The sequence below is a fragment of the Oncorhynchus keta genome, chromosome 1 (assembly GCF_023373465.1).
Source record: "Oncorhynchus keta strain PuntledgeMale-10-30-2019 chromosome 1, Oket_V2, whole genome shotgun sequence".
In the NCBI taxonomy this organism is placed as follows: Eukaryota; Metazoa; Chordata; class Actinopteri; order Salmoniformes; family Salmonidae; genus Oncorhynchus; species Oncorhynchus keta.
Window position 1 is genome coordinate 43013527 of NC_068421.1, and position 17500 is coordinate 43031026.

The window sequence follows — 17500 nt, forward strand, 5'->3', positions numbered from 1 at the left end:
TCTCTTTGTGTGTGTCTTTGTCTCTCTCTCTCTCTCTCTCTCTCTCTCTCTCTCTAAGTGACATAATGACAGCTACAATAACACAAATAAGGTTTTAATCATAATAATTATAATAGTGATGTTGATTTGTATTTATTAGGGATCCCACTAGCTGTTGCCAAGGTATTACAACATTTTTGTTTTTTTAATAAAATAATGAATGAATGTAATCAATGTTACAATAAAAAAAAAACATTTTGCTCTGATAAGTAAACAAAACAAAAAACATGACATGCACTGAGTGTACAAATCATTATGAACAGCTTCCTAATATTGAGTTGGAACCCCGCTTTTGCCCTCAGAACAGCCTCAATTTGTCGGACATGGACTACACAACGTGTGGAAAGCATTCCACAGGGATGCTGGCCCATGTTGACTCCAATGCTTCCCACAGTTGTATCAAGTTGGCTGGATGTCCTTTGGGTGGTGGACCGTTGTTGATGCACACAGGAAACTGTTGAGCAGCGTTACACACACGCGCACACACACACACACACACACACACACACACACACACACACACACACACACACACACACACACACACACACACACACACACACACACACACACACACACACACACACACACACACACACACACATACCCTCTTCAAAGGCACTTTGTCTTGCCCATTCACCCTCTGAATGGCGTACATACACAATCCATGTTTCAATTATCTCAAGGCTTAAAAAATTATTATTTAACCTGTCTCATCCCCTTCGTCTACACTGATTGAAGTGGATTTAACATCAATACCGGATTAATAACTTTCACCGGAATTTAACTGTCATCTCAGGGAAGTGTTCCTAATGTTTCGTGCACTCGTGTAACAACATTGAATAGGCACAATGAGATCATCGATGGAATGTCGGTGTGCATGCTGGCGTCAGTAGTGTTTGTGTGTTTTGTTTTTCGTGTGTGTGCGCGCGTGCACACGCAAGCACACGCACACGGACTTTGGTTTTGAATGGGTGTGTGTGCGTACATGAGTGTGTGGATTAGTGTAAGAGTGTAGGGCCTGTTATTTGATGTGTTATGTAACGTGTATTGAGAGTATATACATGAGGTGTTGTGTGTAAGTGTTTACAGAAATGTAATTCAATAATTTAACCAATCAAAAAAGAATTCAAACGTAACACAAATGGAACAAAACACCAGCAACCGTTGGGCTATCCAGGGACTATCAATGGGCTATCCAGGGGCTATCCAGGGGCTATCAATGGGCTATCCAGGGGCTATCCAGGGGCTATCAAGGGGCTATCCAGGGGCTATCAAGGGGCTATCCAGGGGCTATCAATGGGCTATCCAGGGGCTATCAATGGGCTATCCAGGGGCTATCCAGGGGCTATCCAGGGGCTATCCAGGGGCTATCCAGGGCTATCCAGGGGGGGCTATCCAGGGGCTATCCAGGGGCTATCCAGGGGCTATCCAGGGGCTATCAATGGGCTATCCAGGGGGGCTATCCAGGGCTATCCAGGGGCTATCCAGGGGCTATCCAGGGGCTATCAATGGGCTATCCAGGGACTATCAATGGGCTATCCAGGGGCTATCCAGGGGCTATCCAGGGGCTATCCAGGGGCTATCCAGGGGCTATCCAGGGGCTATCCAGGGGCTATCAATGGGCTATCCAGGGGCTATCAATGGGCTATCCAGGGGCTATCAATGGGCTATCCAGGGGCTATCCAGGGGCTATCCAGGGGCTATCAAGGGGCTATCCAGGGGCTATCCAGGGCTATCCAGGGGCTATCCAGGGGCTATCCAGGGGCTATCAATGGGCTATCCAGGGGCTATCCAGGGGCTATCAATGGGCTATCCAGGGGCTATCCAGGGGCTATCCAGGGGCTATCTAGGGGCTATCCAGGGACTATCCAGGGGGGCTATCCAGGGGCTATCCATGGGCTATCCAGGGGCTATCTAGGGGCTATCAAGGGGCTATCCAGGGGCTATCCAGGGGCTATCCAGGGGCTATCTAGGGGCTATCAATGGGCTATCCAGGGGCTATCTAGGGGCTATCAATGGGCTATCCAGGGGCTATCCAGGGGCTATCCAGGGGCTATCCAATCGTTTGTTCAACCTCTCCTAAGTGCCTGAACGTATAAACACAAATGAACTGTTTACAAAAACAATATAAAAGCAACAGATATACAGTTGAAGTTGGAAGTTTACATACAACTTAGCCAACTACATTTAAACTCAGTTTTTCACAATTCCCGACATTTAATCCTAGTAAAAATTCCCTGTCTTAGGTCAGTTAGGATCACAACTTTATTTTAAGAATGTTAAATGTCAGAATAATAGTAGAGAGAATGATTTATTTCAGCTTTTATTTCTTTCATCACATTCCCAGTGGCTCAGAACTTTACATACACACAATTAGTGTTTGGTAGCATTGCCTTTAAATGGTTTATCTTGGGTCAAACATTTCGGGTAGCCTTCCCACGAGCTTCCCACAATAAGTTGGGTGAATTGGGTGAATTTGGCCCATTCTTCCTGACAGAGCTGGTGTAACCGAGTCAGGTTTGTAGGCCTCCTTGCTCGTACACGCTTTTTCAGTTCTGCCCACACATTTTCTATAGCATTGAGGTCAGTGCTTTGTGATGGCCACCCCAATACCTTGACTTTGTTGTCCTTAAGCCATTTTGCCACAACTTTGGAAGTATGCTTGGGGTCATTGTCCATTTGGAAGACCCATTTGCGACCAAGCTTTAACTTCCTGACTGATGTCTTGAGATGTTGCTTCAAAGTATCCACGTACAGTAATTTTCCTCTCTCATGATGCCATCTGTTTTGTGAAGTGCACCAATCCCTCCTACTGCAAAGCTCCCCCACAACATGATGCTGCCACCCCCATGCTTCACGGTTGGGATGGTGTTCTTCGGCTTGCAAGCCTCCCCCTTTTTTCTCCAAACATAACAATGGTCATTATGGCCAAACAGTTCTATTTTTGTTTCATCAGACCAGAGTACATTTCTCCAAAAAGTTTGATCTTTGTCCCCATGTGCAATTGCAAACCGTAGTCTGGCTTATTTATGGCGGTTTTGGAGCTGTTACTTCTTCCTTGTTGAGCGGCCTTTCAGGTTGTGTCAAAATAGCACTTGTTTTACTGTGGATACTTTTTGACCCGTTTCCTCCAGCATCCTCACGAGGTCCTTTGCTGTAGTTCTGGGAATGATTTGCACTTTTCGCACCAATGTACGTTCATCTCTATTTCGCTAAGGTGTATGTAAACTTCAGATGTTATTATTCAGTATCCCTCAGGCTATGGCAGGCAATACATATTTGGCTGAAGATGAGCCATTGCTCCTTCTCCCATGAGTATTTTCAGTTTTTCCTTTGGGTTTAATAAGTTGAAATTTGGAATAAATGTAGTCATTTCTGTGAATAATGAATCTCATAGTGAGGAATATTTATCACAGTAGAGGAGAAAGTACATCTCTGTTTCTACCTCCCCTGTTGTGCAGTGACCACATACACTCTCCTCTTTGGGTAGCCATGTCTTTTTATGTCTGCCGGTTTCTATTGCCAATTGGTGGTCACTCAGCCTGTACTTGGTAAGGATCTGTCTCTGCTTCGTATCTCTGACAGCCAATTCATATTCTCTGTTTAGGGCCAGATAGCAATTTAGTCGGCTTGGGGAATTTGTTTCATTTTTCCAGTGTTGTAAATATGAGTCCTTTGATTGGTTCATGGTTTTGTTTATTGTAATTCTTTCTTTTGAAGCAGTGCTGGTGTCAGCTTGGTTAGTGAGGTCCAACACCAGCTGACTGAGAGGGCTCGTTTCTGGACTCAGCTCTTGGGTTTGAAGTGCTTAAAATTGCAGACTTGAATTTAGATGTAGCCACAATTTATAATGATCTTTTCTGTATTTTCATTACCACTGGAGAGTGGCCCAATTCTGTCCTACATGCATTAGTTGGTGTATTTCTCCGGAACTGTAGAATTTCCTGACAGAATTCTGCATGTAGGGCTTCAATTTGATGTTTGTCCCACATTTTAAAGTCCAGTTTATTGAGTGGCCCCCAAACCTCACTTCGGTAATGAACTATTGGTTTGATTACACTGTCAAATATTTTGGTCCAAATTCTAATTGGGATGTTGATTTTGAATCTTTACATTTTTATTGCATACAATGCTCTGCAGGCTTTTTCTTTGTGCATTCACTGACATTTTGTTTTTTACTGCCAGGGGCCCAATTTTGGCTCTAGAATGTTAAGGTTCTGTGGAAGACCAACTTTTGGTTGGTGATAGGTGTACCAAATCATCAGCTTATGGCAGGTATTTTACCTCTGTGTCAAATAGTGTCCTGGGGCAGGAGAATGGTCCAACATGTCTGCTAATTCATTGATATAAATGTTGAAAGGATTTGGAATCAAACTGTAGCTTTGTCTCACACCGAGACGTTGTGAAAATAATTCTCTTCTTTGGTTTTTAGATTTTTATTGCACACTTGTTTTCTGTGTATATACATTTGATTCAGTCATACACCTTACCACCAAGCCCACTTTGTAGAATTCTGTAGAATAGCCCTTCGTGTCAAATAGAATCAATTACTTTTTTAAAGTCAATAAAGCAAGCAGGCATTTTGCCCTCTTTTGTTTTGCTGGACGTGCTTATTAATTAGTGTGTGTAAAGGTGTATATATGGTCAGTAGTGCGACGTTTGGGGAGGTTCAACGTTTACTTATCTTGAATTCAAAATGCTACAGAAAACCTTTCCCAAGTTGCTGTTTACACAAATTCCCTTGTAATTTTTGGGTTCTGATTTGTCTCCACTTTGGTGGATAGGGGAGATGAGCCCCTGGTTCCAGACATCAGGAAAGCAGCAAGTTAATACCATGTTGAACAGTTTAATAAGCACAGCATTTCGCAACTCAGGTGTGCTGTTTTTCAGCATTTCATGTCTGATGTCATCAAGACCACAATACTTATTTGATTTGATCGTGTTGAGCTTTTCATTTAGATCTTGTTGGGTTATTGGTTATATTCTCGTGGATTTTGGTTGTTTTTAAATGACTGGTTCGAGGATGTAAAATGTTTCTTGAATTTCTAATTGGTTCTGTTCTAAGTATTTTTGTGGGATGTTTTTTTTTTTATAGATTATCAAAATAAGTTTTCCAAATTACTTCATCTTCTTTGGCTAAATTCTTGTGTCTTTGTTGTGCTTAAGTTGTTCCACATGTCTCCGAACCGATTTTGGTCAATTTCATTTTCAATTTCGTCAAGTGTCTTATTGGTATAATTCCGTTTCTTTGCATTTCAGTGTATTTTTTATACTGTTTCAGAGTTTCAAAGTATTCGTAGCGTAGCTCTGGGTTGTTTTGCTGCTTACAGTGGCTTGCGAAAGTATTCACCCCCTTGGCATTTTTCCTATTTTGTTGCCTTAAAACCTGGGATTAAAATTGAATTTTTGGGGGGGTTTGAATCATTTGATTTACACAACATGCCTAGCACTTTGAAGATGCAATATATCTTTTTAGTGTGAAACAAACAAGAAATAAGACAAAAAAGCATCAAACTTGAGTGTAAGGTTTGGTGGGCGGCCCTGTCTTGGCAGGTTTGTTGTGGTGCCATATTCTTTACATTTTTTAATAATGGATTTAATGGTGCTCCGTGGGATGTTCAAAGTTTCACGTATTTTTTTATAACCCTACCCTGATATGTACTTCTACCACGACTTTGTCCCTGACCTGTTTGGTCGGCTCCTTGGTCTTCGTGGTGGTGGTGCCCCTCACTTAGTGGTGTTGCAGACTCTGGGGCCTTTCAGAACAGGTGTATATATATACTGAGATCATGTGACAGTTAGTGTGAGACTTAGATTTTACATTATTTAACCTGTTGCGACGAGCAATCCCGTATCCGGGAGCGTGATTATAGCCTCAAGCTCATTACCATAACGCAACATTAAAAACCTCTTAAGGATCATGCGAATTTTCGCAGCTTTTTGTTAAAAATCACGCAACATTTCAAAGTCCTGCTACTCATGCCAGGAATATAGTATATGCAAATGATAAGTATGTGTGTATAGAAGACACTCTGAAGTCTCTAAAACGGGTTAAATCGTGTCTGTGGCTATAACACAAGGTGTTTAGGAGTAAAAATCCCTTGAAAAACTGTTCTCCAAAAACACAAAAAATATATTAATCCGCCAGTCAATGTATTGTTTAAGGCGACTGCAAATACATGAAGATGTCCTGTAAACGCCTACAGCTTCCACACGATGTCGCCAGTGCTGGCATTTCTAGCAGACTTAATCCTTGGTTGTATGACGTTTTGCCCTTTCCTGTTTTAGTCTCTCAACAGGATGTTATTAAAATGGAAAAGATGGCCGCTGATTTCAAGACTAGCTGCTATCGAATACAGATCGCCCCGTGATGAATTGTATAGATTATTAACGTTTATTAATACCTAAAGTTGGTTTAGAAAAGTAGTTTGAAGTGTTTTGTAAAGGTTTATAGGCAACCTTTGTCATTTTAAAAAGTGACGTTGCGTCTTGTAAAAGGGAATATTCCTGGATCAGACCGGTCTTCAGAAAACGACATTTTGGCTATACAGTGACGGATTTAATCGGGAAAAAGACCCAATTGTGATGTTTATGGGATATATAGGAGTGCCAAGAAAGAAGCTTGTCAAAGATAATGAATGTTTTATATTTTATTTCTGCGTTTTGGGTAGCGCCGGCTACCGCAAAATCTGTCGTTTTAGGTGACGTTCCAGTACTTTGGGGTTGCATGCTATCAGATAATAGCTTCTCATGCTTTCGCCGAAAAGCATTTTACAAATCTGACTCGGTGGCTAGATTCACAACGAGTGTAGCTTTAATTCAGTACCTTGCTTGTGTGTTTTAATGAAAGTTTGATTTTTATCAAAAACTATACGTGGCGCTCTTGAAATTTCCGCTGATTTGATCCCGACAGCGGAACCACTCCCTAACAAGTTCTATTCATGAAAATCGCAAATGAAATGAAATAAATATATTGGCTCACAAGCTTAGCCTTTTGTTAACAACACTGTCATCTCAGATTTTAAAAAATGCTTTTCAACCATAGCTACACAAGCATTTGTGTAAGAGTATTGATAGCTAGCATAGCATTAAGCCTAGCATTCAGCAGGCAACATTTTCACAAAAACAAGTAAAGCATTCAAATAAAATCATTTACCTTTGAAGAACTTCAGATGTTTTCAATGAGGAGACTCTCAGTTAGATAGCAAATGTTCAGTTTTTACAAAAAGATTATTTGTGTAGACAAATCGCTCCGTTTTCTTCATCACATTTGGGTAAGAAAAAAAACGAAAATAAAGTCATTAAAACGCTAACTTTTTTCCAAATTAACTCCATAATATTGACAGAAACATGGCAAACGTTGTTTAGAATCAAACCTCAAGGTGTTTTTCACATATCTATCGATGATAAATCCTTCGTGGCAGTTGACTTTCTCCTCTGAAGAAATGGAACGCGCATGGACCTGGAGATTACGCAATAATTTCGACGCAGGACACCGGGCGGACACCTGGTAAATGTAGTCTCTTATGGTCAATCTTCCAATGATATGCCTACAAATACGTCACAATGCTGCAGACACCTTGGGGAAACAACAGAAAGGGCAGGCTCATTCCTGGCGCATTCACAGCCATATAAGGAGACATTGGAACACAGCGCCTTCAGAATCTGGGGCATTTCCTGTATGAAACTCTATCTTGGTTTCGCCTGTAGCATTAGTTCTGGGGTACTCACAGATAACATCTTTGCAGTTTTGGAAACGTCAGAGTTTTTTCTTTCCAAAGCTGTCAATTATATGCATAGTCGAGCATCTTTTCGTGACAAAATATTATATTTTTATCCAAAAATTAAAAGAGCGCCCCCTATCTCGAAGAAGTTAACAAATTATGTGACTTTTGAAGATAATTGGTTACACCAGATCTTATTTAGGGTGTGAATACATATGCACACACCACGTTTCCGTTAATTTTTGTTATTTTTGTTTTTTAAACAAGTACTTTTTTCTCCTTTCACCAATTTGGTCTATTGTGTGTATGTTCATTAACATAATAGGAAAAATGCCAATAGGGATGAATACTTTTTTCAATGCGTTTGTCATTTGACATTTTTCTAAATGTTGTACATTTATTATCAATACATTTTTTCAGAAACATTTTGTTTTCTGTTTCTGATGTTGCATTTCTTTGGTTTTCTCAAATTTGCTTTTGATGCTGCATTTTAGAATATGCAATTGATGTTTTGATTTGCTGAATTGACATTGAATATTCCTCCCTCATGAAGCCATCCATTTTGTGAAGTGCACCAGTCCCTCCAGCAAAGCACCCCCACAACATGATGCTGCCACCCCCGTGCGTCACGTTTTGGATGGTGTTCTTCGGCATGCAAGCCTCTACCCTTTTCCTCCAAACATAACAATGGTCATTATGGCCCAACACTTCTATTTTTGTTTCATCAGACCAGAGGACATTTCTACAAAAAGTACGATCCTTGTCCCCTTGTGCAGTTACAAACCGTAGTCTCACTTTTTTAATGCCGGTTTTGGTGCTTTGGCTTCTTCCTTGCTGAGCGGGCTTTCAGGTTATGTTGAAATAGGGCTTTTAGTGTGGATATAGATCCTTTTGTACCTGTTTCCTCCAGCATCTTCACAAGGTCCTTTGCTGTTGTTCTGGGATTGATTTTCACTTTTCGCACCAAAGTACATTCATCTCTAGGAGACAGAATGCGTCTCCTTTCTGAGCGGTATGACAGCTGTGTGGTCCCATGGTGTTTATGCTTGCATACTATTGTTTGTACAGATGAACGTGGTACCTTCAGGCATTTGGAAATTGCTCCCAAGTATGAACCAGACTTGTTGAGGCCTACAATTGTTTCTGAGGTCTTGGCTGATTTCTTTTGATTTTCCATGATGTCAAGCAAAGAGGCACTGAGTTTGAAGGAAGGCCTTGAAATACATCCACAGGTACACCTTCAATTGACTCAAATTATGTCAATTAGCCTATCAGAAGCTTCTAAAGCCATGACATCATGTTCTGGAATTTTCCAAGCTGTTTAAAGGCACAGTCAACTTAGTGTATGTAAACTCCTGACCCACTGGAATTGTGATACAGTGAATTATAAGTGAAATAATCTGTCTGCAAACAATTGTTGGAAAAAATACTTGTGTCATGCATAAAGTAGATGTCCTAACCGACTTGCCAACATTCTAATTTGTTAACAAGAACTTTGTGGAGTGGTTGAAAAATGAGTTTTAATGACTGCAACCTAAGTGTATGTAAACTTCCACTGTACACCCCCCCCCCCACACACACACACACACAAACACACACCATTACATATAATTATTATTACAATACCAGTGTCAATAAAATAAAGAATAGTTTATAACAAATTAATTAGAATGCCCAAATAATTAGTGCAATGCAATGCATTCTGCAACCCTGTTTGTGTTTGCGTGTGTGTGTGTGAGTGCGTGCGCATGCTTGTGTGTGCGTTTGAGGGTCAGTTAAAGGGTCTGTCTAGCCCAGTAGTCTGCATCTGAGATGCAGAGGTTGCCAGAGGTTACCTCAGCATACGTAACCTGATGATCTGAATGATACATGGTGTGGACTGCATCAGGTGATGTACTTCCCTGAAGGACAGTGTTCTGCCCAACCCTGGAGTCGTGGTCAGAGCTGTGTTGTGATGGGCCTGGTCTAGTAGAGCTGTGTTGTGATGGGCCAGGTCCAGTAGAGCTGTGTTGTGATGGGCCTGGTCTAGTAGAGCTGTGTTGTGATGGGCCTGGTCTAGTAGAGCTGTGTTGTGATGGGCCTGGTCTAGTAGAGCTGTGTTGTGATGGTTCTGGTCTAGTAGAGCTGTGTTGTGATGGTTCTGGTCTAGTAGAGCTGTGTTGTGATGGGCCTGGTCTAGTAGAGCTGTGTTGTGATGGGCCTGGTCTAGTAGAGCTGTGTTGTGATGGGCCTGGTCTAGTAGAGCTGTGTTGTGATGGGCCAGGTCCAGTAGAGCTGTGTTGTGATGGGCCTGGTCTAGTAGAGCTGTGTTGTGATGGGCCTGGTCTAGTAGAGCTGTGTTGTGATGGGCCTGGTCTAGTAGAGCTGTGTTGTGATGGGCCATGTCCAGTAGGGCTGTGTTGTGATGGGCCAGGTCCAGTAGAGCTGTGTTGTGATGGTTCTGGTCTAGTAGAGCTGTGTTGTGATGGTTCTGGTCTAGTAGAGCTGTGTTGTGATGGGCCAGGTCTAGTAGAGCTGTGTTGTGATGGGCCTGGGTCTAGTAGAGCTGTGTTGTGATGGGACGGGTCTAGTAGAGCTGTGTTGTGATGGGCCAGGTCCAGTAGAGCTGTGTTGTGATGGGCCAGGTCCAGGAGAGCTGTGTTGTGATGGGCCAGGTCCAGTAGAGCTGTGTTGTGATGGGCCTGGTCTAGTAGAGCTGTGTTGTGATGGGCCGGGTCTAGTAGAGCTGTGTTGTGATGGGCCTGGTCCAGTAGAGCTGTGTTGTGATGGGCCTGGTCTAGTAGAGCTGTGTTGTGATGGGCCTGGTCTAGTAGAGCTGTGTTGTGATGGGCCTGGTCTAGTAGAGCTGTGCTGTGTTGTGATGGGTTGTGAGTAGAGCTGTGGGTCTAGTAGAGCTGTGTTGTGATGGTTCTGGTCTAGTAGAGCTGTGTTGTGATGGGCCAGGTCTAGTAGAGCTGTGTTGTGATGGGCCTGGTCTAGTAGAGCTGTGTTGTGATGGGCCAGGTCCAGTAGAGCTGTGTTGTGATGGGCCAGGTCCAGTAGAGCTGTGTTGTGATGGTTCTGGTCTAGTAGAGCTGTGTTGTGATGGTTCTGGTCTAGTAGAGCTGTGTTGTGATGGGCCAGGTCCAGTAGAGCTGTGTTGTGATGGGCCAGGTCCAGTAGAGCTGTGTTGTGATGGGCCAGGTCTAGTAGAGCTGTGTTGTGATGGTTCTGGTCTAGTAGAGCTGTGTTGTGATGGGCCTGGTCTAGTAGAGCTGTGTTGTGATGGGCCAGGTCCAGTAGAGCTGTGTTGTGATGGGCCAGGTCCAGTAGAGCTGTGTTGTGATGGTTCTGGTCTAGTAGAGCTGTGTTGTGATGGTCCAGGTCCAGGAGAGCTGCTGTGTTGTGATGGCCAGGTCCAGTAGAGCTGTGTTGTGATGGGCCTGGTCTAGTAGAGCTGTGTTGTGATGGGCCTGGTCTAGTAGAGCTGTGTTGTGGCCAGGTCCAGTAGAGCTGTGTTGTGATGGGCCTGGTCTAGTAGAGCTGTGTTGTGATGGGCCAGGTCTAGTAGAGCTGTGTTGTGATGGTTCTGGTCTAGTGGAGCTGTGTTGTGATGGGCCAGGTCCAGTAGAGCTGTGTTGTGATGGGCCTGGTCTAGTAGAGCTGTGTTGTGATGGGCCAGGTCTAGTAGAGCTGTGTTGTGATGGGCCAGGTCTAGTAGAGCTGTGTTGTGATGGGCCGGGTCTAGTAGAGCTGTGTTGTGATGGGCCAGGTCCAGTAGAGCTGTGTTGTGATGGGCCTGGTCTAGTAGAGCTGTGTTGTGATGGGCCTGGTCTAGTAGAGCTGTGTTGTGATGGGCCTGGTCTAGTAGAGCTGTGTTGTGATGGGCCAGGTCCAGTAGAGCTGTGTTGTGATGGGCCTGGTCTAGTAGAGCTGTGTTGTGATGGGCCTGGTCTAGTAGAGCTGTGTTGTGATGGGCCAGGTCCAGTAGAGCTGTGTTGTGATGGGCCAGGTCCAGTAGAGCTGTGTTGTGATGGGCCTGGTCAGTAGAGCTGTGTTGTGATGGGCCTGGTCTAGTAGAGCTGTGTTGTGATGGGCCTGGTCTAGTAGAGCTGTGTTGTGATGGGCCTGGTCTAGTAGAGCTGTGTTGTGATGGGCCAGGTCCAGTAGAGCTGTGTTGTGATGGGCCAGGTCCAGTAGAGCTGTGTTGTGATGGGCCAGGTCCAGTAGAGCTGTGTTGTGATGGTTCTGGTCTAGTAGAGCTGTGTTGTGATGGTCCAGGTCCAGGAGAGCTGTGTTGTGATGGGCCAGGTCCAGTAGAGCTGTGTTGTGATGGGCCAGGTCTAGTAGAGCTGTGTTGTGATGGTTCTGGTCTAGTAGAGCTGTGTTGTGATGGGCCAGGTCCAGTAGAGCTGTGTTGTGATTGGCCTGGTCTAGTAGAGCTGTGTCGTGATGGGCCAGGTCCAGTAGAGCTGTGTTGTGATGGGCCAGGTCCAGTAGAGCTGTGTTGTGATGGGCCTGGTCTAGTAGAGCTGTGTTGTGATGGGCCTGGTCTAGTAGAGCTGTGTTGTGATGGGCCAGGTCCAGGATGGGAGCTGTGTTGTGATGGTTCTGGTCTAGTAGAGCTGTGTTGTGATGGTTCTGGTCCAGTAGAGCTATGTTGTGATGGTTCTGGTCTAGTAGAGCTGTGTTGTGATGGGACGGGTCTAGTAGAGCTGTGTTGTGATGGGCCTGGTCTAGTCGTGCTGTCCTGAGGTGGGTCTGGTCTGGTAAATCTGTGCTGTGTTGGGCCTGGTCTTGTAGAGCTGTGTTGTGATGGGCCTGGTCTAGTCGTGCTGTCCTGAGGTGGGTCTGGTCTGGTAAATCTGTGCTGTGTTGGGCCTGGTCTAGTAGAGCTGTGCTGTAATAAGCCGTGTCTGGCTCTTCTCTTCTTCTGGTTGGGGTACTGCTGTTTCAGAAAGTGGAGCAGGGGGCCTCTGCTGCTGGGGTGATGGGTGTGTGGGTCCCTGCCAAGTGTTGCATCCTTTAGGTCCTCTGCAAAGGTTCTGATACTGTTCTGATCAAGATGTACATTATGGTATAAATGTTGACATGTCAGAGTGGGGTGGTGAGGCGTTCTGACGTTGAGCAGTGAGGCACAGTCCACAGTGATCTGTTGATTTATTTTGTCCATCAACTGTCCTGGGAAGTCTTTTCTTGGTAGGAGCGTGGACACAGCTATATTGGTTGTTGGGAACATAGCCTGTGCCCTTTCTGCCACTCTTCTCACTGCCCCAGATACATTTTCACCTTTGGCATGAAGGTTTTTTGTGCCAGTGTGGATGATGATGTTGTCAGGGGTATCAATCCTGGTTTGACTGAGTGGCTGCATTTCACACCTGGTGTCTAGGGAATAATCTTTCCTGGACTAAGAGCTTCCCATTTGAATCAATAAAGATTGCAGTTGTGGGTGTCTGTCTGGGTGGAGCAGACTGGAGCAGACTTGGAGGCTGGTATTCTGACCTGGGCTGGAGCTGCCTGGGTGGCTGGTTGGCTGACCTGGGCTGGAGCTGCCTGGGTGGCTGGTTGGCTGACCTGGGCTGGAGCAGACTGGTGGGCTGGAGCAGACTGGTGGGCTGGAGCAGACTGGTGGGCTGGAGCAGACTGGTAGGCTGGTGCAGTGTCATCAGGCTGTGTTGGAGACCATGCTGGTTATGCTGGTCTCAAGCTCTGCTTGTGTTGTATCAAGCTGTTGGACATGTTCTCTAGATGCAGAGGACATAACGACTAGCCGCTGGTTGAGGGGGTCAATGTAGCTCTCTCTCTCTGCTCTAGGTCCTCTCTCATTGTGCTCAGATGGTCTCTGAGGTCATCATTTGTCTGACTCAGTTTGTCCATTCTGCTTTATAATTTAGCAATAGATGCTCTGCTCTCCTCCCTGAACTGTTTCATCTCTTCTTTTAGTTTCTGGACAGTGTCCTCCTCTTGAAGCTTGTTCTCTCTGAGTTCTATGACCTCTGCTTCGACTAGAGAGCGGGTGTTGTGGAAACATTGCATAGCAGGTGTTCTTGGTGTTGTGGGCATGTCCTTGGTTCTGTCTGCAGCAGGTGAGGTAGGTAGAGGGACACTGAGGGCTTCTTGCTGGGTCACAGAGACCATTGGGGTATGTTCTTCTCCCTCCTTGACTTTTTTCTTCAGTTTCTGAGATGAGTTCAGCTTCTGCTTTTAGTGTAGCAAACCTATTCTCTAAAGCCAGGAGGCTTGAATCATTGCCTTGTATCAATACAGTTCCATTATTATGTAAGTTTACTGTTTGATACGTGTTGCTCTGGTCAGCTTCTTCAAAAAATGCAGATCTGCCATCCTTGACATCTCTCTCTCTCTCTCTGGGGGCAGTGTATGACAGCACCTCGCCTCAACAGACGCACACACTCATGCCCACTCTCATACCAGTTATCCATACTCTGGAGTGCCAATTAAACAGGAGGCCTTAGGCAGCGTATGCAATCCATTTGAGTGTGTATGGTATGTAGGTGACCTTATCCCCACACCCACCAAACACCTACCAAACACACACACACACACACACACACACACACACACACACACACACACACACACACACACACACGCACGCACGCACGCACGCACGCACGCACACACGCACGCACGCACGCACACACACACACACACACAAAGAATATCTATCCATCTGCTTTCTATTGTACACTGTATATATTTCTCAATTGAAGAAGCAGCGGTCTGTTGTTTTGCTAATGAGTATGAGCAATAAGACCAATAAGCATGGTCTTAATGACATAACATACAGGATGACATGGCCAGCGCATGTCATCCCTCAAGTGGATAAAGCTGCGTTTTGGATTTGATTTGACGAAGAGGCAGGGGTGTGTTTGGCGACAGCTGGGCTCACCTATGATGTGACCCTGCGTGTGCGTGGTGTCACCGTTTGACAGCCAAATGTGTTCCCAATGGGGAGAGCTGTAGAGACAGGGACATGAGGGGAGGAGGGGAGAGGAGAGGGGGACAGAGATTGGCTTTGTTTGGTAGATCAGTGGCAATGGGTTTCTTCTCCCCTCTACCTCATCTCTTTTGACTACTGGTGTATCTGTCAGTTGTGGAATTTGCATTTGTTTAGTTGTCAGTGAAGAAACTGAAGGAGAATGTTCTTTACTTTTGGTGTGTGTGTGTAGGGTGACATCATCCACGTGTGTCGTTATGTTAGCGTCCGTGTGTCAGTTTGATGGTATCTGCCTCCTCCTCCACTCAGGGCTTTAAACAGTGTGAGTTTTATCGCGTCACCATGGCAACGGGGCACAAAACCTCGCTGGCAACGAGGAAGGTGCGAGGAAGCGTCGCCGCGTGATTTAAAAAAAATGTAGTGCATCACCGCGGCTCCGCGCTGCCGCGAACACAAAAACGCACACCCTAAGAAAGACAAACAGACGTGCACGCACTCTTTTAACATCAAACGAAAAGAGAAGACACTGCGACAGAGAAAACATTTAGACCTATTAATGCACACCAAGCTGACACATAAAACACACCGACACCGAGAGGGAACACACACACACGCACACGCACACACACACACGCACACACACACACGGTCTTTCTCACCTCGCTCGTTATGAAGTTGATGAGGCGTCAGCGGTTGTGGCTTTGTGACAGTTGATAGAATAATGTGCCCTTTGTGGGGGCCCAGTCATGTCCAGACTTGTCCTCTGTCCTTACCAAGGGGCCGCACTTGTGGTCACGCACGCACAGACACACACAATGGACCTGAGATGTTTGCGTTCCTCCACTCCTTTCCTCTGAGAGAGAAAAGAGAAGGACACCGGAGTGGGACAGAGGACAGTAAAAATGCTGCAAAGAATGTGAGGGGGGGAGGAGTGATGTCTGTGTTTGCTTTCTGGGTGAGCTTGTTTAATCATCTCTCTCTCTCTCTCTCTCTCTCTCTCTCTCTCTCTCTCTCTCTCTCTCTATGTGGAGTGAAGCATCATCACAGCTCCTGCTTTTGCCCCGGTCTCCACTTTGCAAGGGCCTCTCTACTGTCTCTCCCTCCCTCTCTCTTCTCTTTCTCACGCTTCCACTCTCAATCGTTCTCTCTTGTCCCCACTTTTTATTTCTCTCCCTCTTTCGTCCCTCCATTTCAGGGCACTTAGTGGGAAAGGTAAGGGGACCGAGGGGTGACAATAGCATAACTCCGCCGAAGACGAGAGAAAAAGTGAGGGGTAGACAGAAGAGAGAGTGAGATTAAGTGACAGAGAGCAGGGGATCCTAAATTATGCAGACAGGGAGATGGGCAAAGAGAGCGAGGAAGGTCTAGGGAGAAAGATTGACAGACAAGGAGAGAGGTGCACACTTTGAAATCCTGATGTCGCCGGGCCCTCAGGGAGCTAGAGGAGGCCACGGCGCTCTGTTTCTCCCCATTAAAGATGCATTCTCTGCTTCTTGACTTATTTATTCCCATGTCTGTCTCACCATTACTGAGCGGGGGGGATGTGTTTGTGTTGGGGGGGAATAGTTTGTACCTACCTAGTGGTTGGTAGGAGGGGGGGGGAGGGGGTTGTAGAAAGGAAATGGGTGGTGTTTACTTATTGAGGTGTGTTTATGGGGTGCAGAGCGTGTGTGTGTGTGTGTGGGTGTGTGGCGACATGGCGGCGATGCATGTTGTGCTCGATTATTTATTCAGATCTCGTGTCTGGGTGTTTTACAGAGAGAGCAGGTGCAGAGCGACTCTGAGCGCTCTCTGTTTCGACAGGGGGCGACTAAGACACAGAGGCATTCACCACAGTCCACCGACAGAACAGAACCCTGTACCCTGCTATGATTGTAGGCTTTGATTCATGTATGTATACCCGTAAAAGCGCTTATTAGAGACAGCAGTCTCGCCCTCCAACATGCAGTCTCGCCCTCCACCATGCAGTCTCGCCCTCCACCATGCAGTCTCGCCCTCCACCATGCAGTCTCGCCCTCCACCATGCAGTCTCGCCCTCCACCATGCAGTCTCGCCCTCCACCATGCAGTCTCGCCCTCCACCATGCAGTCTCGCCCTCCACCATGCAGTCTCGCCCTCCACCATGCAGTCTCGCCCTCTTCTTATCCACCTCAGACAAACGTTAAAGTTTGACTTTTTGACTTCGCCATTGTCTCTCGACTAAGCGCCGCGAATTTGATCAGTCGCTGGCTTGAATTTGATGTTTCTGATGGCTCCATGGCTGATACAGATGACGCTATATAGTTGAAGTTCTACAATGACACGTTTGCTACTTGTTTTGATGTTCAGATGGATGGATGGAATACTTGATTCATGGATAATGGCAGATGCACACAGAAAGATGCAGATCAACAAAGAGAGAGAGAGAGAGAGAGAGAGAGAGAGAGAGAGAGAGAGAGAGAGAGAGAGAGAGAGAGAGAGAGAGAGAGATGTGTGCCACAACGAGGGTTGAAATGAAGATATGGAGGGAGATTGAAGGAGGGAGGCAGGGACTGAGAGGGGGCTGTGCACGAGGAGAATTTCAATGGCACTCCAATCATGCAGGCAGCCTCGTTAGCTGGGGGAACATTTGCATAGCGCTTTGGCGGATTCATTTGGCCTTACTCAGAGAAGATGGCTCCAATTCCTTTCTCCTGGTTAGTTGTGCATTAACCTCCACAGACACTGTGTGTGTGTGTGTGTGTGTGTGTGTGTGTGTGTGTGTGTGTGTGTGTGTGTGTGTGTGTGTGTGTGTGTGTGTGTGTGTGTGTGTGTGTGT

General features: G+C 45.6%; 1 protein-coding gene and 1 long non-coding RNA gene across 7 annotated transcripts in view; both read left to right on the forward strand.

Moving 5' to 3' along the window:
• LOC118376447 (cell adhesion molecule DSCAML1) overlaps nt 1-17500 on the forward strand; it is a 201554-nt gene that overhangs the window by 22701 nt on the left and 161353 nt on the right. The gene's annotated exons all lie outside the window — the stretch shown is intronic.
• Nucleotides 10392-12037, forward strand: LOC127931815 (uncharacterized). The gene is made up of 4 exons (XR_008143123.1): nt 10392-10570; nt 10710-10979; nt 11458-11517; nt 11937-12037. It is a non-coding gene; the product is annotated as an uncharacterized LOC127931815 (long non-coding RNA).